Source organism: Leucopleurus acutus (genome assembly GCF_964270905.1).
Source record: "Leucopleurus acutus genome assembly, chromosome: 8".
NCBI classification, from domain to species: Eukaryota; Metazoa; Chordata; class Mammalia; order Artiodactyla; family Delphinidae; genus Leucopleurus; species Leucopleurus acutus.
Window position 1 is genome coordinate 5471306 of NC_139151.1, and position 24692 is coordinate 5495997.

General features: G+C 40.8%; 1 protein-coding gene across 2 annotated transcripts in view; it reads right to left on the reverse strand.

Moving 5' to 3' along the window:
- The window catches only part of TMEM45B (transmembrane protein 45B), a 41372-nt gene extending 27270 nt beyond the window's left edge, over positions 1 to 14102 (reverse strand). Inside the window, exon 1 of one of the 2 annotated variants that reach the window (XM_082845159.1) lies at positions 14028 to 14102. The gene's annotated coding sequence lies outside the window, so the exon portion shown is untranslated. Of the gene's footprint in view, positions 1 to 10454; positions 10499 to 14027 lie in introns of those variants that run through there. The other variant, XM_082845160.1, reaches the window with a different exon arrangement.
- Positions 14103 to 24692: the final 10590 nt, after the last annotated feature.

Consider the following 24692-nt stretch of genomic DNA (forward strand, 5'->3'; position numbering starts at 1 on the left):
CAAATTTTCTGGTGCTCTCCCTTTTCCTTTGATTCCTACAGCAGTGATCTCATTTAGGCTCTCATGGTCTTTTGCCTGGACTACTGCACCCCCTCTAGTCCTGCCGTCCATAAATCCTTCCACTCTGCAGCCACCGTCACCTACTTACAGTGTGAATCTGACTACAACACGATAGAATTTAGAATATTTCTTTGACTAACCACCTCATGGATTTGCATTGCGTGTCCCCAGGTCTTGGCTGTTGGTGTGTGTATCCAGCTTCATCACTCATTTCTCCCCACCACGACCTTTAAAGTATGCACTTGACCTGTGCTATTCCCTCCCCCTAGTATGTCGTTCTCATTTCCTCTTCACCTGGCTTACTTTTACTCAGTTTTCAATAGGTGGGCTTATCTCCTCTGGAAAGCCTTCTGGAACCTCCAGGTCGGGCTATGTGCTCCACCTCTATGCTACCATACTACCTCAGACATCTTGATTTTTATCACGTACCGTGTCATATTAAAATTACACATTTACATGTCTTACTAGACTATAGCTCAAGAGCAGAGACCTTATCTGCTTCATCTTCAACTGCCCATGGCTTAGCACAAGCCTTAACATACAATTATAGTTCCTGGTCTGAACTGAACTGATGCAACTTAGCTTTGATCCTGAATCGTAGGGAACTATCTCCTAATCCAGGCATTAAGAAGGTTGCTGGTACCATTGCTTTTCCATATAATTTTTCAGCCTAGATAAGTCCTTACAAGAACATCTTACAAGTGCTGTGCCTCTTTGGCTGGTGTGGGGAAGCCCCTCCTCCCAAAGGAATATCTGATCTCACAGGTCCAATATGGCATACCGTTCTAGAGTGTCAGGTTTCACCAAAAGATTTTTGGAAAGAGATGTGTTTTGAGGTAGCTTATTATTATTATTATTTTTTTGGCATTTAGAGAGGCTTCACCTTATGCCAGGCTGTTCCTTGCTAAGCCTCTGTGTCGAGGGATCACATGTTCTATGGTGAGTGGTAGTGTTTGATAAACACTAATCTACAGGTCACTGTATTACGCTGTAGCCTAGTTCTTGTTCTAGAGCCTTCCATATAAAAATAACCCCAGTGAGACCAAAGCATAGAAACGATCTCAAAAACAGGCAAAAGAGAGAGATTTTTCCTCCTGGGCTGAGTGAGGTTTGAAAAGGTGTCTGCCTCAGGCAGGGTAGGTCTTCAGAAATTAGTACACCACCGTGCTTTGTACAAAATATGCCAGGTGGTAGATAAAGGAAGGGGAGGGAAGGTAGGAAAACAATGTTAGAACCAAACAAAGAGAAGGTTTGGGTCAAAGTGGGGACCAGATCAGGGAGAGTGGAAGGAAGAGAGGGAAGGACAGCAAGGCATGGAGCACGAGGAGGGAAAAGAGTCAAACAGAACTGTGGCTACAGATGGGATGGAGGTGGGGTGTCTGCCGAAAACTCAAGAAACTATTACATCTTTAGTAAGGTGATAACGGGGCATTTTCACCCCTGGAAATTCTACCTGGAGTCCTGAGTTTGAGATCTTCCCAGTCTGGGTTCTGACAGCTGTTTCACACATCAGATTTGAGAATGAGGTAGAATCCTCCCAGAGGGAGTGACAAAAAGATGCAAAAGGAACAGAGGAAACAGCAAGGGGACAAGTAGGAAGGGCTAATTTAAAATGGATAATGGGGAAAAAACCCAATAAATTGACAAAGGAAAAAATAAATTTAAAAAATGGATAATGGAGTCAATTTAATTCAAGCCATGTGTATTCAGTGTATCAGGCATTGTTCTGGGGGTGGAGGATCAGAGGTAAGACTGCGCCCCAGCCTTCAAGGAGTTTGCAGGCTTCTTTGAAGGTGTCTGAGAAGGAAAAGCCAACAGTAGAACATCCAGTATCTAATGCTTTCACCTTCCAGTTAAGAGGTCTTTGAAAGCTAAACCAAGAATCATTCCTGTACCATTTCTGTTACCTGGTGCTATAAAGCTTTCTCAGCAAAAAAAAAAAGAGTGACAAATCTGCCCCAAGTTTTGATTGTCACACATCAGGCTGCACAAGGGGAAAAGGATATGGATTTGGAGAGTGACCTTCAAGGGCAGAAACTCTGTCCTCAGATCTATCACCAAGACATCCTCCAGAGGTATTAGGAAAATATCTTCCCAATATAACCTCCTAAAGAAAAATACTAGGCTAATATACTTTTCCATCATAATTAAATCTTCTCCCAAATGACCTACTAAGACAAACACTATCCTGATATGGAACTTCTCCAAAAGCCCTGATTTATCCTGCATTAATAAGTATTTTCTTGTAGGTGGGTAATGAATGTTTTGCAAATGGTTATTACAAAACAATTATACATGTGCTCACAGGACTTTCATTGCCCTAGGATCTCAGACTTTTTTTTTGTAATAGAAAAAAGCTTTGTCTCTGGAAGCCTTCTGATGGTCTCTGTGCTGCTGATAGAAGGTGATGCATAGAGGGGCACAAAAGCACCAGGTACTTCAAAGCGGCAGGGCGGGGGGGGAGTCAAGAACAAATTCTGGTTTTGAATCCTAGACTACCACGGAGCCACCTCAAAACAGGAACCTCTACTATTAAACAAATTACATAATAAATCAGTCTAAGTTATCGATGGCCTTCTCTCAAACAAGAATAAACGGGTTTCTAATGAGAAACTGATTGTACTAGAAAGCTGCTAGAGACATAATGATAAGCCATCAAAAAAAGCCTGCTCTGCCTAATCACTCTGCAATGAGGCTCTCCCATCTACAAGACACACTCACAGACTGCATGTTAGTACAACATTCTTAAACATGGACATTTGAATACTGCTTCCAACATGAAAGACAGAACCAAAACAACAGAAAAGGGGACTTTGAAAATAAACAGACATTGTAGGCAGCTGAAGAAAACTTTTAAAATGCAGAAATGATAGTTAATTTAATATTTTCAGAGAAATATGAGGAGATACTGCATCCATGAAATAAGAACAGGATGCTATTAAAAAAAATATTGGAAGTTCCCCTCCACCCCAAATTAAAGCCCTTGGGAATTAAACATATGATGGTAGAAATGCAAAAATTTAATAGAAGGGTTGGAAGATTTATTAGAACTAAATGACAAGATTCAAGACAGATTCAAGAGATCCAACATCTAAGTAATTAATATGGTTTCAGAAACAACAGAGGGAATTATATAACAGAAGAACTGAAGAACATGATTTTTAGATTGAAAAGGTCTTCAAAGTACCTAGAACAGTGACCAACCAAACAAGAAAAGCCCAACATCAGCTTACAACATTGTGAAATATCAGGACGTGAGGAAAAAAGAGAAAACCCTACAAACTTCCAGAGATTAAAACAAAATATAAGAGGTCAAAAATCAGAATGGCATTAGCTTCTCAAGAGCACTATGAGAAGGTGGAAGGAAATGCAGCAATGCCTTCAAAATTCTGAGGGGAAATTATTTTCAGTTCATCAAACCATCAGTCAAGTGTGAAGGAAGAAAGATGACATCTTAAGTGCGCAATTTCTAAAAAACCAACCAGGTCTTGTGGGGCCTGAATCTTACCCACTTTAAGAAAAAGTCCCCATTAGGAAACTTGCACAAGCCTCTTAGATAGCCTTATCCACCAGAGGGCAGACAGCAGAAGCAAGAAGAATTACAGTCCTGCAGCCTGTGGAACAAAAACCACATTCACAGAAAGACAAGATGAAAAGGCAAATGGCTATGTACCAGAAGAAGGAACAAGATAAAACCCCAGAAAAACAACTAAATGAAGTGGAGATAGGCAACCTTCCAGAAAAAGAATTCAGAATAATGAAAGTGAAGTTGATTCAGGACCTCGGAAAAAGAAAGGAGGCAAGATTGAGAAGATACAAGAAATGTTTAACAAAGACCCAGAAGAATTAAAGAACAAACAAACAGATGAACAATACAATAACTGAAATGAAAACTACACTGGAAGGAATCAATAGCAGAATAACTGAGGCAGAAGAACGGATAAGTGACCTGGAAGACAGAATGGTGGAATTCACGGCTGCGGAACAGAATAAAGAAAAAAGAATGAAAAGAAATGAAGATAGCCTAAGAGACCTCTGGGACAACATTAAATGCAACCACATTTGCATTATAGGGGTCCCAGAAGGAGAAGAGAGAGAGAAAGGACCTGAGAAAATATTTGAAGAGATTATAGTCGAAAACTCCCCTAATGTGGGAAAGGAAATAGCCACCCAAGTCCAGGAAGCGCAGAGACTCCCATACACAATAAACCCAAGGAGAAACATGCTGAGACACATAATAATCAAATTGGCAAAAATTAAAGACAAAAATTATTGAAACAGCAATGGAAAAACGACAAATAACATACAAGGGAACTCCCATAAGGTAAACAAGCTGATTTCTGAGCAGAAACTACAAGCCAGAAGCGAGTGGCATGATATACTTAAAGTGATGAAAGGGAAGAACCTACCACCAAGATTACTCTACCCGGCAAGGATCTCATTCAGATTTGATGCAGAAATCAAAAGCTTTACAGACAAGTAAAAGCTAAGAGAATTCAGCACCACCAAACCAGCTCTACAACAAATGCTAAAGGAACTTCTCTAAGTAGGAAACACAAGAGAAGAAAAGGACCTACAAAAACAAACCCAAAACAATTAAGAAAATGGTAATAGGAGCATACATATTTATAATTACCTTAAATGTGAATGGATTAAATGCTCCAACCAAAAGACACAGGCTTGCTGAATGGATACAAAAACAAGACCCACATATATGCTGTCTACAAGAGACCCACTTCAGACCTAGGGACACATACAGACTGAAAGTGAGGGGATGGAAAGAGATATTCCATGCAAATGGAAATCAAAAGAAAGTTGGAGTAGCAACACTCATATCGGATAAAATAGACTTTAAAATAAAGAATGTTGCCAGAGACAAGGAAGGACACTACATAATGATTAAGGGATCAATCCAAGAAGAAGATACAACAATTATAAATATATATGCACCCAACATAGGAGCACCTGAATACATAAGGCAACTGCTAACAGCTCTAAAAGAGGAAATCGACAGTAACACAATGATAGTGGGGGACTTTTAACACCTCACTTACACCAATGGACAGATCATCCAAAATGAAAGTAAATAAGGAAACAGAAGCATTAAATGACACAATAGACCAGATTTAATTGATATTTATAGGACATTCCATCTAAAAGCAGCGGATTACACTTTCTTCTCAAGTGTGCACGGAACATTCTCCAGGGTAGATCACATCTTGAGTCACAAATCAAGCCTCAGTAAATTTAAGAAAATTGAAATCACATCAAGTATCTTTTCTGACCACAACGCTATGAGATTAGAAATGAATTACGGGAAAAAACCAAAAAACACAAACACATGGAAGCTAAACAATACGTTACTAAATAACCAAAAGATCACTGAAGAAATCAAAGAGGAAATCAAAAAATACCTAGAGAAAAATGACAATGAAAACATGATGATCCAGAACCTATGGGATGCAGCAAAAGCAGTTTTAAGAGGGAAGTTTATAGCTATACAAGCCTACCTCAAGAAACAAGAAAAATCTCAAATAATCTAACCTTACACCTAAAGGAACTAGAGAAAGAAGAACAAACAAAACCCAAAGTTACCAGAAGGAAAGAAATCCTAAAGATCAGAGCAGAAATAAACGAAATAGAAACAAAGGAAGCAATAGCAAAGATCAATAAAACTAAAATCTGGTTCTTTGAGAAGATAAACAAAATTGATAAACCATTAGCCAGATTCATCCAGAAAAAGAGGGAGAGGACTCAAATCAATAAAATTAGAAATGAAAGAGGAGAAGTTACAACAGAAATACAAAGCATCCTAAGAGACTACTACAAGCAACTCTATGCCAATAAAATGGACAACCTGGAAGAAATGGACAAATTCTTAGAAAGGTATAACCTCCCAACACGGAACCAGGAAGAAATAGAAAATATGAACAGACCAATCACAAGTAATGAAATTGAAACTGTGATTAAAAATGTTCCAACAAACAAAAGTCCAGGACCAGATGGCTTCACAGGTGAATTCTAACAAACATTTTGGAGAAGAGCTAACACCCATCCTTCTCAAACTCTTCCAAAATTGCGGAGGAAAGAACACTTCCAAACTCATTCTATGAGGCCACCATCACCCTGATACCAAAACCAAAGATACTACAAAAAAAGAAAATTACAGACCAGTATCACTGATGAATATAGATGCAAAAATCCTGAACAAAATACTAGTAATCAGAATCCAACAACACATTAAAAGGATCATACACCATGATCAAGTGGGATTTATCCTAGGGATGCAAGGATTCTTCAATATACACAAATCAATCAATGTGATACACCATATTAACAAATTGAAGAATAAAAACCATATGATCATCTCAATAGAAGCAGAAAAAGCTTTTAACAAAATTCAACACCCATTTATGATAAAAACTCTGCAGAACGTGGACATGGAGGGAACCTACCTCAACATAATAAAGGCTATATATGACAAACCCACAGCAAACATCATTCTCAATGGTGAAGAACTGAAAGCCTTTCCTCTAAGATCAGGAACAAGACAAGGACGTCCACTCTCACCAATATTATTCAACATAGTTGTGGAAGTCCTAGCCACGGCAATCAGAGAAGAAAAAGAAATAAAAGGAATACAAATAGGAAAAGAAGAAGTAAAACTGTCACTGTTTGCCGATGACATGATACTATACATAGAGAATCCTAAAGATGCCACCAGAAAACTACTAGAGCTAATCAATGAATTTGGTAAAGTTGCAGGATACAAAATTAATGCACAGAAATCTCTTGCATTCCTATATACTAATGATGAAAATTCTGAAAGAGAAATTAAGGAAACACTCCCATTGACCATTGCAACAAAAATAATAAAATACCTAGGAATAAACCTACCTAGGGAGACAGAAGACCTGTATGCAGAAAACTATGAGACACTGATGAAAGAAATTAAAGATGACACCAACAGATGGAGAGATATACCATGTTCTTGGATTGGAAGAATCAATATTGTGAAAATGACTATACTACCGAAAGCAGTCTACAGATTCAATGCAATCCCTATCAAATTACCAATGGCAGTTTTTACAGAACTAGAACAAAAAATCTTAAAATTTGTATGGAGACAGAAAAGACCCCGAATAGCCAAAGCAGTCTTTAGGGGAAAAAAGCGGAGCTGGAGGAATCAGACTCCCTGACTTCAGACTATACTACAAAGCTACAGTAATCAAGACAGTATGGTACTGGCACAAAAACAGAAATACAGATCAATGGAACAAGATAGAAAGCCCAGAGATAAACCCACACACCTGTGGTCAGCTAATCTATGACAAAGGAGGCAAGGATATACAATGGAGAAAAGACAGTCTCTTCAGTAAGTGGTGCTGGGAAAATCGGACAGCTACATGTAAAAGAATGAAATTAGAACACCCCCTAATACCATACACAAAAATAAACTCAAAATGGATTAGAGACCTAAATATAAGACTGGACACTATAAAACTCTTAGAGGAAAACATAGGAAGAGTACTCTTTGACATAAATCACAGCAAGGTATTTTTTGATCCACCTCCTAGAGTAATGGAAATAAAAACAAAAACAAATGGGACCTAATGAAACGTCAAAGCTTTTGCACAGCAAAGGAAACCATAAACAAGACGGAAAGACAACCCTCAGAGTGGGAGAAGATATTTGCAAACAAATCAATGGACAAAGGATTAATCTCCAAAATATATAAACAGCTCATGCAGCTCAATATTAAAAAAAAAACCCAATCCAAAAATGGGCAGAAGACCTAAGTAGACATTTCTCCAAAGAAGACATACAGATGGCCAAGAGGCACATGAAAATCTGCTCAACATCACTAATTATTAGAGAAATGCACATCAAAACTACAATGAGGTATCACCTCACACCAGTTAGAATGGGCATCATCAGAAAATCTAGAAACAACAAATGCTGGAGAGGGTGTGGAGAAAAGGGAACCCTCTTGCACTGTTGGTAGGAATGACAGCCACTATGGAGACCAGTATGGAGGTTCCTTACAAAACTAAAAATAGGATTACCATATGGTACAGCAATCACACTACTGGGCATATACCCAGAGAAAACCATAATTCAGAAAGACACATGCACCCCAATGTTCATTGCAGCACTATTTACAATAGCCAGGTCATGGAAGCAGCTTAAATGCCCGTCAGCAGACGAATGGATAAAGAAGATGTGGTACATATATACTGTGGAATATTACTCAGCCATAAAAAGGATCAAAACTGGGTCATTTGTTGGGATGTGGATGGACCTAGAGACTGTCATACAGAGTGAAGTAAGTCAGAAAGAGAAAAACAAATATCGTATATTAACGTATATATGTGGAACCTAGAAAATGGTACAGATGAACCAGTTTGCAGGGCAGAAATAGAGACACAGATGTAGAGAACAAACGTATGGACACCAGGGGGGTAAAGCGGTGGGGGGGTGGGGTGGTAGTGGGATGAATTGGGATATTGGGATTGACGTGTACACTGATGTGCATAAAATGGATGACTAATAAGAACGTGTATAAAAAAATAAAATCCAAAAATTAAAAGAAAAAAAAGTCATTGAATTACAGAGTTGGGTGTGAAGGTGAATATTTACATTGAGGAAAGAAATCACAACAAACAGGAGCCATGGAGATTCAGGGCTCTTTCTTTTAAAATCTCTTTAGAAAATTGACCAAAAATGCCTCTCGATGGCAACCTGCCTCCCTGCCCACATCCCCGACAGCTTGCAGTGATTTGCAGCCCTCACAGTGGCCCCATGACTTCATCAGCTCCGGGTGAAGCTGCCTCTGCCTCCATGCATCCTTCCTCAGGAAACTATGCTCCAGCAGAACCAAGGAATGGAGTCCAAGGCATGGACTCCAAGGGACAGGAATCCTGTACAATCCACAGGATGCCAATGAGGGAGCTCCCAGGGTAACAAGGGGCTCAGAGAAGGACAGTTCCAGAGAATGGGGGAGCTGGCTGAGCAGAGATTTCCCAAGGGAAAAAAAAAAGAAAACTGGCTACTTACTTGACGTTGACTAACTCTACTGAGAGGAATTTTACCATCCTGTCGAAGGTTGAGCAAGAATTAGTAATGAGTACTCAACACTTAAGCAATTGAAGATGTAGCAGTGACTAACTCCAGGACGGTAGAAAAGGTTGTACAAGAGAGGAGGTGTAAAAATCATGGTTTATCATATGGCTCAGTTGTGAATAATATTTACGTAGTCATAATAATGCAAACACTAAACATTACTATATCGAAAAATATTATGATATAACTTGATATATTGGGAACTTGCAAGAAAGGGAAGTGAATGTGAGGTAGAATTATGAGGGTATAAGAGAGCTAAAGCCACATCCTTCAAGGTAGGATGTCAGTAGGTATTATCTAGAACTCTGTGTGTGTGGCCGGGGGGTGGGGGGAAGAGCCAGTATTTGCATGTTATTTGGGAATATGATGGTAAACATGAGAAAAATGTAGCCGAAAGCATGGAAAGTAGTTGCCTCTGGGGATGCAGCTTAGTATAAACTCCATAAAAACCTCGTAGAACTTTTAAGACTATACATTTATTTGTTTTGACCAAAACAGAGAATTAAAAAAAGAAAGTGACGCCCCAAGAGGAGTGAGACAGAAAAGCTGTTGGAAATAAAACGAAGGCGCCTCTGCTAAACTACCCTAAGTTCAGTGTTTTTCGAGTTGTGGTCCTGTGACCACCTGCATTCAAATTACCTGCAGTGCCCGTTTATCATTCAGATTTATAGACCCATCCCAGACCTAAGTAATCAGCATTTCTCAGGGCAGGACTTGGAACCTACAATTTCAGAAAGTTCCCCTAGACCCACTGCATTATCTATTGCTTTTTAGTAAACCAAACAACAAAAAATAAATAAAATGAAAAAGAATAACAGATGTATAAACAGAGTCAGTGACCCATAAAAAGCACCATGGCAGACACTGCTATTTGCTTACCCGATATCCATTCTTCCTAATTAACAGAATCCCTATTTTGTTGTATTGGCAACATGTCCAACGAAAACACTGGATTTTCTCAGGCTCCTTACAGTTTGGGGTAGTTGTGTGACATAGTCTTTATACCAGTGAGATGTATAAGAGGGCTACTGGGTGGAGCTTCCAGGGAAGATCTTAATATTACAGTAAGTCCCCTACATACAAACGAGTTCCGTTCCGAGAGCGCGTTCCTTAAGTCAAATTTGTAAGTCCAGCTAAGTTAGCCTAAGTACCCAACTAACACATTCAGCTATATAGTACTGTACTGTAATAGGTTTATAATACTTTTCACACAAATAATACATAAAAAAGTACACAAAAAAATAAAACAGTTTTAATCTTACAGTACATACCTTGAAAAGTACAGTAGTACAGTCCAACAGCTGGCATCCAGGGCCTGGCATCGAGTGAACAGGCAAGAAGAGTTACTGACTGGAGGAGGGAGAGGAGGTGGGAGATGGTAGAGCTGAAGGACTGACAGAGGGCAAGCTGCAATTTCACGTGAACTAACTTACGTGATTGGACATGCGAACACATGTTTGCATCTTTGAAAGTTCACAACTTAAAGGTTTGTATGTAGGGGACTTACTGGATTATCAAAAAGGGACAGACTCAGCTGGTACATGCCTTCTGCCCTTCTTTCTATTAAGCACAGAAGAGGTGCCTGTCCTTCAGTGAGGACAAAAGCATGCTAAGGGTGGAAGGAGCCTGCTCTGGCCCTGGACTTTGCACCTGCAGACCTCTGGTTCTCTGAGAAGAATAAACTCCTTACTTCTTAAGCCCCCAGAGTGGGGTCTTCTGTGACTTGTAGCTGAATGAAATCCTGTTGACATCTCATACTTGTTCAAATGTGTATTTGATATACCGTATATTGCACACATTTTTTTGAGTGCTTTGGGCACTGTGCTAGGAATAATACAACGGGCCAGACAAATAAGGCTCTTTCCCTCATGGAATGTGGAATACAGTTAGAGTAGAAGAATCTACAGGTGTCTGAGTCCAGGATTCCGTGGGGCTATAGTTTGCTGTCACAGACCCTAAAGCAACAGAGTCAATCGAAATAAACCACTCGATTTATGTATGTAGGAAATCCTCAGGGGACCACATGCCAGCAGGAGCAATAGTCTGGATATTGGGAGACCTAGGTTTTCTCTGTAATTCATTAGCGAAGTACATTTGGGGAGCTACGTGGGGTGACTGCTTAATTTTTCCCGAATCCACTTTTCTTCTTTGAAAAACAAGAAGATTGGGCTCAGCTCTAAAATATTTTGTGATTACATTGAAGGACGATGGCCATGAAATATACCAGACAAGAGTGTTTCTAAATTTAAACTCTAAGAGTTCAAGTCAGAGGATATATTAAACAAATCACAAACAACTGCCCACTCCAAATTAAACAAAGGGAAAAAGAACATGCTAGAGGGAGTTCTGGTTTGAGACCCGGCTTTGCCACGTAACAGCTGAGTAACCCTGGGATGGACACTCAGTGTCTAAGTCTCAATTTCCTCATTTATAAAATATGAAGCAATTATACTCCAATAAAGATCTATTAAAAAATAATAAAAAAATAAAAAGCATACTAAAAAAAATATAGGGCTATTACTCTGACCTCAAAGTGCTAAGGAAAATGCCTGGTACTCTGTAAAGCCCCATTATGATTTGATACCAGCAAGATATTGATAATGGCTTAGAAATCTAAATCCTGCTAGGGGAATACATGAGTGTGTTTTGATGTTTTCAGTTTAATTCTTCATTACATATAAGGCAGATAGATCTTTTGAGTTTCCTTCTGCCTGCCATAGTGTACCTTGTGACCCATTTTATTTTTACATAAGAGAATAGGCAAGAGAAACAGAAACAGCTAAAGTTGAAATCATCTCTGTTTGTTTCTAGCCCCAGTAAAGGTTGGGGCAAAGGGTTGGCTGGTTAAAAGGGAAGCTGGGTTCAAACGAAGTGTGGGAATTACATCACTTACCTGCGGCCTCTAATTGTCCATATTCAGTATGGTATAGTATTGTGAATAATCTGGGTTTTGCCTTATAACCTGTCTCAAGTGTAGATGAGAAATTTGTCTACATATGCAGCCATTAGCTGATGACGCAGTCATGACTTCCATTCTCTTACCCACGATTATAAAAAGTTTTGCAGTAACAGGAACTGTGGCTATGGGAGTGGTTCTACACATGGTAAAATTGATCGTATCCATTTTCAACAAGCAGATGCGTTTGAGAGAAAGAGACAATCTTTTGATTACAACCAACGTAGGTAACATCTGTACTTTGACCAACTGAGCATGGCAGCCAAAGTGAACGTGAAGGTGGTGGGGAGATAAGAAAGCAGAATTCTTTCTTCCTCTTTATCCAACCCTTTCGCCTCAGCCCTTGCCAAATCCCGACAATTTCAAAGTGCTATTTGCTAAGATTAGGCAAGACACACAACCAAGGATATTGGGGAATACTTTACATAAAATTACTGGTGCCAAACGTGAGATTCAGTAACTTCACCTAGTCCATCACAATCAACATTCCCCAGAAGGGTCGGGGAGGAACCCGCAGAATATAAGGAAAAATGCAGAGTATGTGATAAGTGGTAATACTGCTTCCACCGCCCATGGAAGAAGTGCGAGGAAATCAAAGGTCTTTAAAAAGAAAACTGCTTGCCTCCTGTAGTACCAGAACAAATAATGCATAACCAGAAATAATGCCTTTTTCTCTGCTTATGTCAGGTGCTCTCCCCTTGTAAAATTAAGGGGCCTTATTCAACAAAGCCCTCATATCAGTTCCATATCTTTTCCAGAAACTTCAGGAACAGAGGGTAACTACATCATATTATTAAGCAGAGGAACTGTCACTCAGGAAGAGCTCAGTCTGAAGCAGGCCACACCCCCCTATCTCAGAGTGTATTATTTTTCTCCCCAGCAGTGTTCAACATGGTACAAAACCCAGAATATACTGATATGTTGCACATCTGGTTAAAAGGAGTACACGTTTCCTTTAACAGTAAGCCGTACTACTTATTGGAGTGAATGCAAAAACACAGGTAAAATTCTTTTGTCACTTTATGAGCCCAGCAGAGCGGCGGGTAGGGCAACGGGGCGGCCGGCCAGGGATGTGGGGAAAATGGCAGGCGAGGGCAGTGGTGGAAGAGAACAGGAAGGAAGTGCTCATTTCTGGCTAAAATTTTTAAATTGTTTATTTCATAGGGGGTTTCCGTTGCTGCAGCACAACCCTTCTTACATGGAGGGCTAGCTCCTGTCTCCGGAGGTGATCACTCTGGACCCAGACGGGGACACCTAAAACTATGTTCAGGCCCCACTAAACCTCTCCAACCACTGCTAACCTTCCCCCTTGACCCCTCGCATCCCTCTGCCCACTGGCCTGTCCGTGAAAGCTAAATAATGGCTCAGGGGACATTATCTGTCAGTTGCCTCTCACTGTTAGCCTCAAGGCTTGCTGGCCTAAGGAGAGTATGTGGTGGGCGCATTCGCGGGGGGCGGGCGGCGCCGGCCCGGGGAGGGTCGGGGTGGAAGTGCCGCCGCTGCGAGCCGCGGACTCAAGACAGCTCCGGTCTCCGGGCGGGACACGAGTCATCACCGCGGGGGGGTTCCGATCCTCGGGGCAGAACGGAGGGCAGGGGCTTCACACTTGGAAGCTCCTCTCACCGGGCGACACGGTCGCCCTGCCAGGCCGGGGTCGCGACAATATTCACCCCAGGGCCGCTGGCGATCGGCCACAGGTGCGCGGGCGCGGAGGGAGCCTCCCAGTGCGGCCCCACCTCCAGCCCCGAGGGGGCCCTCGGGTCAGCTTCCCCACCCCTGGACCTCCAGCGCCTCCCTGCCCTCCCCAGCCGAGACCCCTCCCCTGGCCGAGCCCCTCCGCGTCGGAACCCCTCCGGGCCGAGCCCCCTGCCCGAAGCTGGCGTCTCACCTGCGCCGAGCGCCTACGAGCCGTCAGTCCGTGGCCGCTTTGCGCGCCGAGTGCAGCTGCCACCCCGCAGGTGCGAGCGCCCCTCCCCGCCCGGCCGCCGCCAGCCGGTCCTCCCCCAACCGCGACCGCCCCTCCCCGCACCTGCCCGGGGGCTGGGCTGCCCGTCTCAAAGTCCGCACTGTCCTCCACGCCCCTGACAACTCCCGCCGGGTTGTTTCCTGGCTCCAGACACTCCCTAAGATGTGTGTTCCAACAGGGGCCGGTTCCCAAGCACGTAAGGCCAGCCGTGACTAACTTTGACCTCCTATGATGCAAAGCAATGAACAGAGCCTGGGAGGTGACAGCGGAGGCTGGCTCAAGGAAGACCGTTTAACAAGCCAAGCAATCGTGGTGAACAGGCCTGCCAACTAGGCACGGATCACCCTCCAGCAAAGGAAGGCTCTGGTGTCATATCCCGGACCAGTTTTCTAGTTTAAGCTTGATGTCGTCTTCATTCAACAGAACTGCCAACAAATCTGCATGCCAGGTAGACACAGTTCTAGGTTCTGGAGACACAGCTGCAAAGGAGCTAATGTCCCTGCCTGGAAGGAGCTGCTTCTAGGAAGGAAGGCGTGACTTTGCAGTGTCATGTGGTCTCCATGCCCTCATCTCTACGTTAAGTGGTTGGCCTAGTTGTATAGTTTCCCACCCCATCTGTTGGTCATAATCCCTTGTGGAAGTTAAAATAACGCAAGAGGTACGGCTCCATCTCAGACCACTGATCAGAATCTGGGGGAGGAGTGTGGGCAGATTCAGGGGAGCAGAGGAAGTCAGGGCTGAGAATGGAGCCTCCAGGTCTCTAAGATGCCTTCCAGCTTATTCCATTGTTGTAGGCACTGGAAACCAGGAAGGCTTCGTGGAAGAGATGCTGTCTTTAGGTTTTAGAGAGAGGCAAAAGCAGGGTGGAAGGAGGACAGGATCCCCAGTGCAGCTTCTTTGGATCACATAGCTTTTCTTTTCTCTAAAGCCAAAGTCAAAGGAAGGCACTTTTGAGCATAAGGCATAAACCTGAGCAAAATTTTCCTCTATAAATAGAGTGCATGAGGCCTGGTGGAAGGAGATAAAGCCAGAGGCAGGGCTGTCAGTTAAAAGGCTAATGGAGCCACACACTTGAGATGGATAGTGTGCCAGAGCCAGGAGCTGGAGAGCACCACTTTAATTTCCCATCAGCGTGGGAACTGATTTAACCATTAGGCCTCATCCTGGCCCTTGCTCACACCCCACTGTTTGTGAAATGGATGGTAAGGCGGAGTCCTGGATGCCTGTTACCCTGGGAAATGCTGTGCCTCTCACCAGACCCCTGCTGTGGTCAGGCTTTCTCTTCAGTAATGGTCCCTTTTCCTCTAAGGCAACGATGATGAAATAAATGTGTGACCTCTTAGCTGTAGTCACAGATGGGTAGAGATGGTTCTTAACATTGAAAACCCAGAACTAAGAAAATTACTTCTGCCTCAAATGATAATATCCAAGAGCCAGGACAAACCAGTTTTTACAAAATAAGTTTGACCGTCTTTAAGTTGATCTGTGGAAATAGTGTAAATCAAACAGCTTAAATCAAACAGTTAACAAAAGCTAAATTACTAATATATCAACAACTGTAATACAATAAGAGCAGCTAACAATTATTACAAAGTTCATTTAATATAAAAGTGGAGCAGATTAGCATTTAGAAACAGATCAATCATATGTGCCTAAATGAACACAAGGATGGCATTTTAATTCGATGGGAAATGGTTTATTTTATAAATATTGCTGACATAATTGACCGTTCTTTTGGAGGATCTTATCATAGAGTTGTTCATCATCTCATCTCCTCTTGGCCATCACGGTGCTAACGGGGCACACAGCCACCCCGCAGGAGCGCCATCTTTCGCAGCCTCCCTTTTAGGTAGGATGGATTACGTGACTAAGTTCAGGACAATAAGCTGTGAGTGGAAGTGGTTTAGGCAACCTCTGGGTGGAGTCCTGAGAGGAAGGGCTTGTGCCGGGCTTCTCCCCTCCCCTCTCCTGCTGACTGGAATATGGACATGACAGTGGGCCATCAGGGACCATGAAAATGAATGGTGGAGTAAGAGAATAAAAGGAGTCTGGGTGCTTGGGTGATCTCACTCAGTAGTCTGTGTACCAGTCCTGGAATGCCCATCTCCAGACTGTAATGTGAAAGAGAAACAAAATTACATCACAGCTGTAAGTCACAGCTATTGGAGGTTTTCGTCACATGCAACCGAGTCCATAACCTAACTAATGCGGAACATCTTCCCTCCTGCTTGATACGTTGAACAAATACAAATTGAAAATGCATTAAATAAAGATCTAAATATACCATTCACCAGGAATCACAGTTTGGAGACTCCATTGCACAGAACAAATACATCGTAAGAACCTTAAAGATTCTGACTGCAACGTTATTTATAACAGCAAGTGTTTCTCAATATGGGAGTAGTTAAATATGGTATAGCATACCCTTTCTATGATATATTGTGCAGTGATTAAAAAGGGTGAATTAGATTTATATTTTTTGACCAGGAAAATAGTCATAATGTATTGTTAAAGTTAAAAAGTCTGCAGAGTGGTGAGAGATTTTTGTTTTTCTTTTTTTTTGTGTGATAAAATATACATAACATAAAAATTAACATTTTAACCATTTTAACTGTACACTACAGTGGCATTAATTATGTTCACACTGCTGTACAACCATCTATCTATCTATCTCCAGAACTTTTCATCGTCCTGTGCTGAAACTGTACACCTATTAAACAATAACTGCCCATCCCTTGCTCCCCGAACCCCTGGTAACGACTGTTCCACATTCTCTATGAATGTGACTACTCAAGGTGTCTCTTTCAAGTGGAACCATACAGAATCTGTCCTATTCGGTCTCACTTATTTCATTTAGCATAGTGTCTTCAAGGTTCATCCATATTGTAGCATGCATCACAATTTCATTGCTTTCTAAGGCTGAATAAGATTCTGTTGTACATGTATACTATATTTTGTTTATCCATTCACCTGTTGATGGACATTTGTATTGTTTCTGCTTTTGGCTACGGTGAATGATGCTGCTATAAATCTTGGTTTTATTTGGTGTACAAATATCTGTTCGGGTTCTTGCTTTCAGTTCTTTGGTGTATATACCCAGAAGTGGAATTGCTGGATCAAATGGTAATTCTAAGTTTAAGTTTCTGAGGAACTGCCATACTGTTTTCCACAGCAGCTGCGACATTTTACATTCCCACCAGCAGTGCACAAGCGTTCCAATTTCTCCACATCCTTGACAATGCTTGCTTTTGGTTTTGGGGTAATAGCCATCCTAATAGGTGTGAAGTAGTATCTCACTGTGGTTTTGATTTGCACCTCTCTAATGATTATTGCTGGTGAGCATCTTTTCGTGTGCTTATTGGCCATTTGTATACCTTCTCTGGAGAGATGTCTGAACGCTTTGCCCATTTTTGAATTGGGTATTTTGATTTTTGTTGTTGAGTTTTAGGAAGCCTCTAAATATTCTGCATATTAATCTCTTATCAGGTATGTGATTTGCAAATATTTTCTCCCATTCTGTGGGTTGCCTTTTTACTCTGTTGACAGTGTCCTTTGATGCAAAAAAGTTTTAATTTTGATAAAGTTCAGTTTGCTATTTTTGCTTTTGTTCCTGGGATTTTCATGTCATATCCAAGAAACCATTGTCAAATCCAATGCCATGAAGATTTCCCCCTATGTCTTCTTCTAAGAGTTTTATAGTTTTAGCTCTTATGCTTAGATCTTTTATCCAGTTTTAAAATATTTATTTATTTACTTGGTTGCGCTGGGTCTTAGTTGTGGCAGGTGGGCTCCTTAGTTGTGGCTCCAGGGCTCCTTAGTAGTGGCATGCAGGCTCCTTAGTTGTGGCTTGCATGTGGAATCTAGTTCCCTTACCAGGGATCGAACCCAGGCCCCCTGCATTGCGAGCACGGAGTCTTATCCACTGCGCCACCAGGGAAGTCCCCCTTTTATCCATTTTGAGTTAATTTTTTGTATATGGTGTTAGGTGAGGGTCCAACTTCACTGTTTAGAAATGTGTATATCCAGTTTTCCCTGCATTATTTGTTGAAAAGACTGTTCTTTCCCCATTGAATTGTCTTGTCACCCTTGTAAAAAATCACTTGACCATATATGTGCATGGGTTTATTTCTAGGCTCTCTGTTTTATTACATTGGCCTATATATCTCTCTTACCAGAACCACACTGTTTTCATTATTGCAGCTTTGTAGTAAATTTTGAAATCAGGAAGTGTAAGCCTTCCAAATTTATTTTTCTTTTTCAAGATTGCTTTGGCTATGTGGTGTTCTTTGAGATTCCATATGAATTTTAGGATGGATTTTTCTATTTTTGCAAAAATAAAATCTTTGGGATTTTGATAGGGTTTGCATTGACTCTGTAGATTGTTTCAGGTAGTATTAACATTTTAAAATTAAGTTTTCTAATCCATGAACACAAGGTGTCCTTCCATTTATTTATGTCTTCTTTAATTTCTCTCAGAAATGTTTTGCAGTTTTCAGTGTACAAGTCTTTCACCTCCTTGGTTAAGGTTTTTTGTTTTGTTTTGTTTGTTATTCTTTTAAATTTTTATTTTTCCGGCTGCGTTGGGTCTTCGTTGCTGCGTGCGGGCTTTCTCTAGTTGTGGCGAGTGGGGGCTACTCTATTGCAGTGCGCGGCCTTCTTATTGTGGTGGCTTCCCTTGCTGCGGAGCACGGGCTCTAGGCACATGGGCTTCAGTAGTTGCAGCATGTGGGCTCAGTAGTTGTGGCTCACGGGCTCTAGAGCGCAGGCTCAGTAGTTGTGGCGCATGGGCTTAGTTGCTCCGTGGGATGTGGGATCTTCCTGGACCAGGGATTGAACCCGCATCCCCTGCATTGGCAGGCAGATTCTTAACCACTGCGCCACCAGGGAAGTCCCCTTGGTTAAGTTAATTTCTAAGTGTTTTATTCTTTCTGAGTGTTATTGTAAATTGAATTATTTTCTTAATTTCAGGTTTTTGTTGTTAGTGTATAGAAACACAACTGATTTTTGAGTGTTGATTTTGTATTCTGCTATTTTGTTGTTTGTTTATTATTTCTAAAGTTTGTTTTTGTTCTGTTTTGTCTTGTTTTTTGTTGGTGTGTGTGTAATAGTTAGGGTTTTATACATACAAGATCATGTCATCGGTGAATACAGATCATTTTATTTCTTCCTTTCTAACTTGGATGCCTTTTGTTTCTTTTCCTTGCCTTATTACTCTGGCTAGAACTTCTAATACTATGTTGAATAGAATTGGAAAAAGTGAGTATCCTTGTCTAGTTCCTATTTTTAGAGGAAAAGCTTTTAGTCTTTCACCACTGAGTATCCTGTAAGCTGTGGGTTTTTCATTTATGAACTTTATTATTTTGAGGTAGTTTCTTTCTATGCCTTGTTTATTGAGTGTTATTTTCATGAAAAGCTGTTGAATTGTTTTCAAATGCTTTTCTGCGTTGATTGATATGATCATATAGTTTTCTTCCCCCTTTTCATTCTGTTAATGTAGTGTATTACATAAATTGATTTTCATATGTTGAGCTACCTTTGCATTCTAGGAATAAATTCCATGTGGTCATGGTGTATAATCCCTTTGATATGCTGTTGAGTTCTCTTTGCCAGTATTTTGTTAAGGATTCTTACATCAATATTCATAAATAATATTGGTTTGTAATTTTCTTGTAATGTTTTTATTGACTTTGGTATCAGGGCAATGCTGACCTCATAGAATGAGTAAGGGTGTATTCCTTTCTCTTCAGTTTTTTGGGAGAGTTTGAGAAGGATTGGTGTTAATTCTTTAAATGTTTGGTAGAATTAACCCGTGAACTTATTAGGCCCAGGGCTTTTCTTTGTTGGGAGGTTTTTGATTTTTGATTCAATCTCCTTACTGGTTTTAGGCCTGTTCAGATTTTCTGTTTCTTCGTGATTCAGTCCTGGTAGATTGAGTGATTCTAGGAATTTGTTCATTTCTTCTAGGTTATCTGATTTGTTGGCATACAATTGTTCATAGTACACTTGTTCTCTTGTAATCCTTTTTATTTCTATAGAATTGGTAGTCATGCCCCCACTTATATGTCAGATTTTAGTAATTGGAGTCTTCTCTTTCTTTTTAAATTAGTCAATCTAGCTAAAGGTTTCTCAATTTTGTTAATCTTTTTCAAGGACCAACTTTTTGTTTCATTGATTTTTTTCTATTGTTTTTCTGTTCTTCATTTTACTTACCTCTGCTATAACTTTTATTATTTCCTTTCTTCTGCTACTGTGTTGGGTTTAGTTTTTTCTAGTTCCTTCTTTTCTTTTTTTTTTGGCCGTGCTGTGTGGCTTCTTAGTTGCCTGACCAGGAATTGAACCCGTGCCCTCAGCAGTGAAAGTGCAGAGTCCTAACCACTGGACTGCCAGGGAATTCCCCTTTTCCTAGTTCCTTGAGTAGTAAAGGTAGATTGTTAATTTGAGATCTTTCTTGATTTTAGTGCAAACATTCACAGCTATAAAATTTTCTCTTACTACTGCATCCCATGAATTTTAGTATGTTGTGTTCTCATTTTCATTCATGTCTAAGTATTTTTAAATTCCCCTTGTGATTTCTTCTTTGACCCATTGAGTGTTTAAGTGTGTGATGTTTAATTTGCCACAAATTTGTGACTTTTCAAGTTCTCCTTTGGTTATTGATTGCTAACTTCATCCTGTTGTGGTCAGAGAAGATACTTTTATTTATTAATTTTTAACTTTATTTTATATTGGAGTATAGTTGATTAACAATGTTGTGTTAGTTTCAGGTATACAACAAAGTGATTCAGTTATACATATACATGTATCTGATATCTATCTTTTAAAATCTATTGAGAGTTGATTTGTGGCCTAACATATGGTCTATCCTAGAGAATGGTCCATGCACACTTGAGAAGAATTTATATTCTGTTGCTGTTGGGTGTGTATGTCTATTAGATCTAGTTAATTTTTCCTTTTTTTGTTTGTTCTTTTGTTTTGCAATAATGAGATCATATTACGTACATACACAAGTGTGTGGTGTGTGTGTGGGGTACATGAATGAGCATAAAGGAAGTTATGGAAAGCTACCTTGGTTACCTGATGGTAGTAATAACACTGGACAGGATAGAGGTAGGGGTGAGATTGTTAACTTCACTTTAGAAGTGTGTTCCAAGCTGAAGTGCTGGTGGCAGTGAGGGAACCTAGATTGGGTTGTATATGATGACTATCTCAATCATGGTCTCAGGACCAGCTGAGCTGTGAGGACTGTAGTTTTTTCCACTAATACTCTTCCACGGAGTCTTGCAGAAATCCTGATTGACCACTACATGGAAGAAGGCTCTGTGATGAATTGGACTTAAGAGAGGCATGAGTGGCTCTAGTGGACAGCACTAGACACCTCTGCTGCAACGCTACAGAACCCTCTCAGCCCCACTTCTTATTCAGTCATGATTGTGGTGACAGTTCGTGCAACCTTTGACAGGCTTTGTGTAGGTGTGGTCAGAGAGATTTACATGAATGCTTATGCTATGATCTCTTCTTCCTGACTTGGGACTTCTCTGAGGCTCACAGGGTGTAGACTCTTGGCACAAACCCACTTAGTGGTCATGCATGTGCAACTAGGAATTTGGGGGGGATAAACGCCCATGAGGCCATTTTCCATGAATGGGGAATAGTAGCCAATCCATAAATGCTTCTCTTCTGTCTCATGGGCAGAGAGTTCTGAGACATATTTCAAAAAAAACTCCTCAAGAAGTACCGGTCAGAAAGAACGTCCTGGTGGCTAACCTTTCTTTCCCTTCTTCCTTGTGACACTCCCTACATCTTTCGCTCCTGCTCTCTGGAATCAAATTCCCAGAGACACTACCTGCACACAAACTTTTCTCAGGCTCTGACTTGCAGAAGCCTATGTAAAGGCAGGGGCTTTGTTAAAAGGACACAGGAGCTGGCTTGAAGGAACACTCTAAAGATGGGACATTTTGAAAAACCAATAGAATGCCACCAATATAAAAAGTGTATTGGATATATTAAAAACCATTAATTCATAGTGATATTCTAAAGAGAAAAATAAAGTTGTCGAGTAGAGCACAGGGAACCCGTTCCCAGTCCCAGGGAGGACTCCCACTTCGCGGAGGAGAGCAAAGCCCTTCGCAACACCAGCCGCCAGCAGTAGATGTCCAGACATGCTGCCTACTGCATCTTGGTATCAGAGTCGCCAAGGAAAACAACACGGTACAGCCGTGGGTAGAGCATCGCTGTGCCCACGTAGAGATAGAGCAAAATCAGCCCCAATAGCGCGCATTGGTCCCCTGTGGCCAGTGGGGTCCCTCTCCACCTGGCAGCCGTCACAGGGCAATTGGTCTAGAAGCGCCCCTTTCGTGCTGGAGCAGAAGGACCCCGACTCCTCCCCTTTGGAGTCTGGGGTTGTGCACATGTGCAAGCAGGACGGAGGAGCACAGGTTGAGTCTGAATCAGGGAAAGATATTCCGATACAGGCCATAGGCCGGCACAGCGGTGTGGGCCCTCTGTCTCTTGATAAGAAGTGGTCCAGGCCCATGGCCCATTGTTATGTGGCCAAGTACGGGTTGAAAGACTGCCCATGAGACCAGTTTTCCCAACAAAAACAAAACTAATGAGATGGTTTTGGGGGTTGCTGGGACACCAACTCATTAGGTTAAAAATTAGTAACTACAGGGAAAGAAGAGGAAGCATTTAACCTGCCTTTCTGGTATGAACTATGCATCAGGGAAATTAGATAGTCTTAGGGGATGAAGGAGATCTTTGTAGAAAAACTCTAGCTAAGTGCATAATGAATGATAGAATTAGAAAATCACCATTTGGTGATTTCTAATAAAATGATTGATTCAGGTAATAATCACTAATAAATAGATCTAACAAAATATATCCAAGAATTCAACACTGAAACCTATAAAACAATACTGAATTTAAAGAAGACCTATGTAAAAGGGGGTATACCATGCTCGTATATTGAAAGACTCAGTATATTAATGATTTAATCCTCTCCAAATTGATCTATAGAGTCAGTGCAATCTCAGTCAATCACTGGAAGATTGTTTTCATGTGTGGTTGAAAAACAATAAACTGATTTTAAAACAAACATGGAAATGCAAAAAGGGTAAGAATAGCTAAGACAAACTTGAAAAACAAAGCGGAAAGACTTGCATTATCAGATATCAAGGCTTATTATGAAGTTGTATAAACAAGAGAGTATGAAAATGGGTACAAGAGTAGACCAATTAACAAAAAGAACAGAAAACGGAGTCTAGAAACTGACCAACACAGATACAGTCACTTGATTGATGCCAAGTTTGCAGTGCAGTGCAGTGGGTGGGGTAGAGAGAGTAGTCTTTGAGTTAACAGAGCTGGGTCAATTGTACACCCATATGGACATTTTTATATATTGATCTATCCCTCTCACTGGTACACGAAATCAGTTACAGTGGATTGTAGATTGTTGACTGGAAAAAGCACAACCTAAAAGTTGAGAGTTATGTTTTATGAGGCAGACATTCTGAGGACATTCAGCCTGGGAGACAGGACTCTCAGATAACTCCGAGGGACTGCTCTGAAGAGGCGAGGCGGAAGCCAGGAAATATATTAGGAGTTTTTGCAACTAAGAGCAGGTAGTCGGAACATCAAACGTTTACTGTTAGTTAAAGAAAACCAGATATCTCAAGTTAAGGAATTTAGTGCTTTTCTATGGATGGGAAGATGCAAAGTCTGGGCTCACTGAAACATTCCTTTGATCTGCACCTCAGCTATCTGGGGCCAGTATCCTGTGTTTTCTCATCCTGAGTTTCCTCAGGGTGAACCATCGCCTGGGGTGGCTGCAGCAGTTGACTACTTGATGGTGGGCATCCTCTTCTATCCTGAGTTCCCTCATGGCTCACCTGGGAAGGCCATAATGTGATGGCTTCAAGGCTGCAACATCCTTTCTTTACTGATACGGCAGCAGTATTTTTCATTCATAAGATCTAAGTGTGAAAGCGGAAACAACAAAGGTTTTAGAAAACAATATAGAAGAATATCTTTACACCCTAGGGAATAAAAATATTTTCTACAAAGGGCATAAAAAAGCACCAACCATAAAAAAAAGACTGATAAATGAGACTTCATTGTAATTAAGAACTTCTGTTTATAAAAGGGCAACATTAAGAAACTGAAAAGGCAAACCACAGACTGGGAGAAAATATTAATATTTGCAATACATATCTGATAAAAGATTCATATACAGAATATACAAGAAACCCCTACAAACCAGTAAGAAATAGGCAGACCACACATTTAAAAAACAAGCAAAGGAAGTTAAATAGCTACTTAAAAAAAGAGGAATAATAGTCAGTAAGACAGTACAAATTCTCAATCTACCCCTCACTCCAGCCTTTTTGAGATATGTTTGACATATAACATTGTGTAAGTTTAAGTTGTAAAATGTAATGATTTGATATATGTATATATTGTGAAATGTTTATCACAATAAGGTTAGTTAACACATCTTTCACTTCACCTAATTACAGGTTGGTTTGTTTGTTTTTTGGTTGTTGTTATAGTGGGAACATTTAAGATCTACTTTTTTAGCAGCTTTCAACT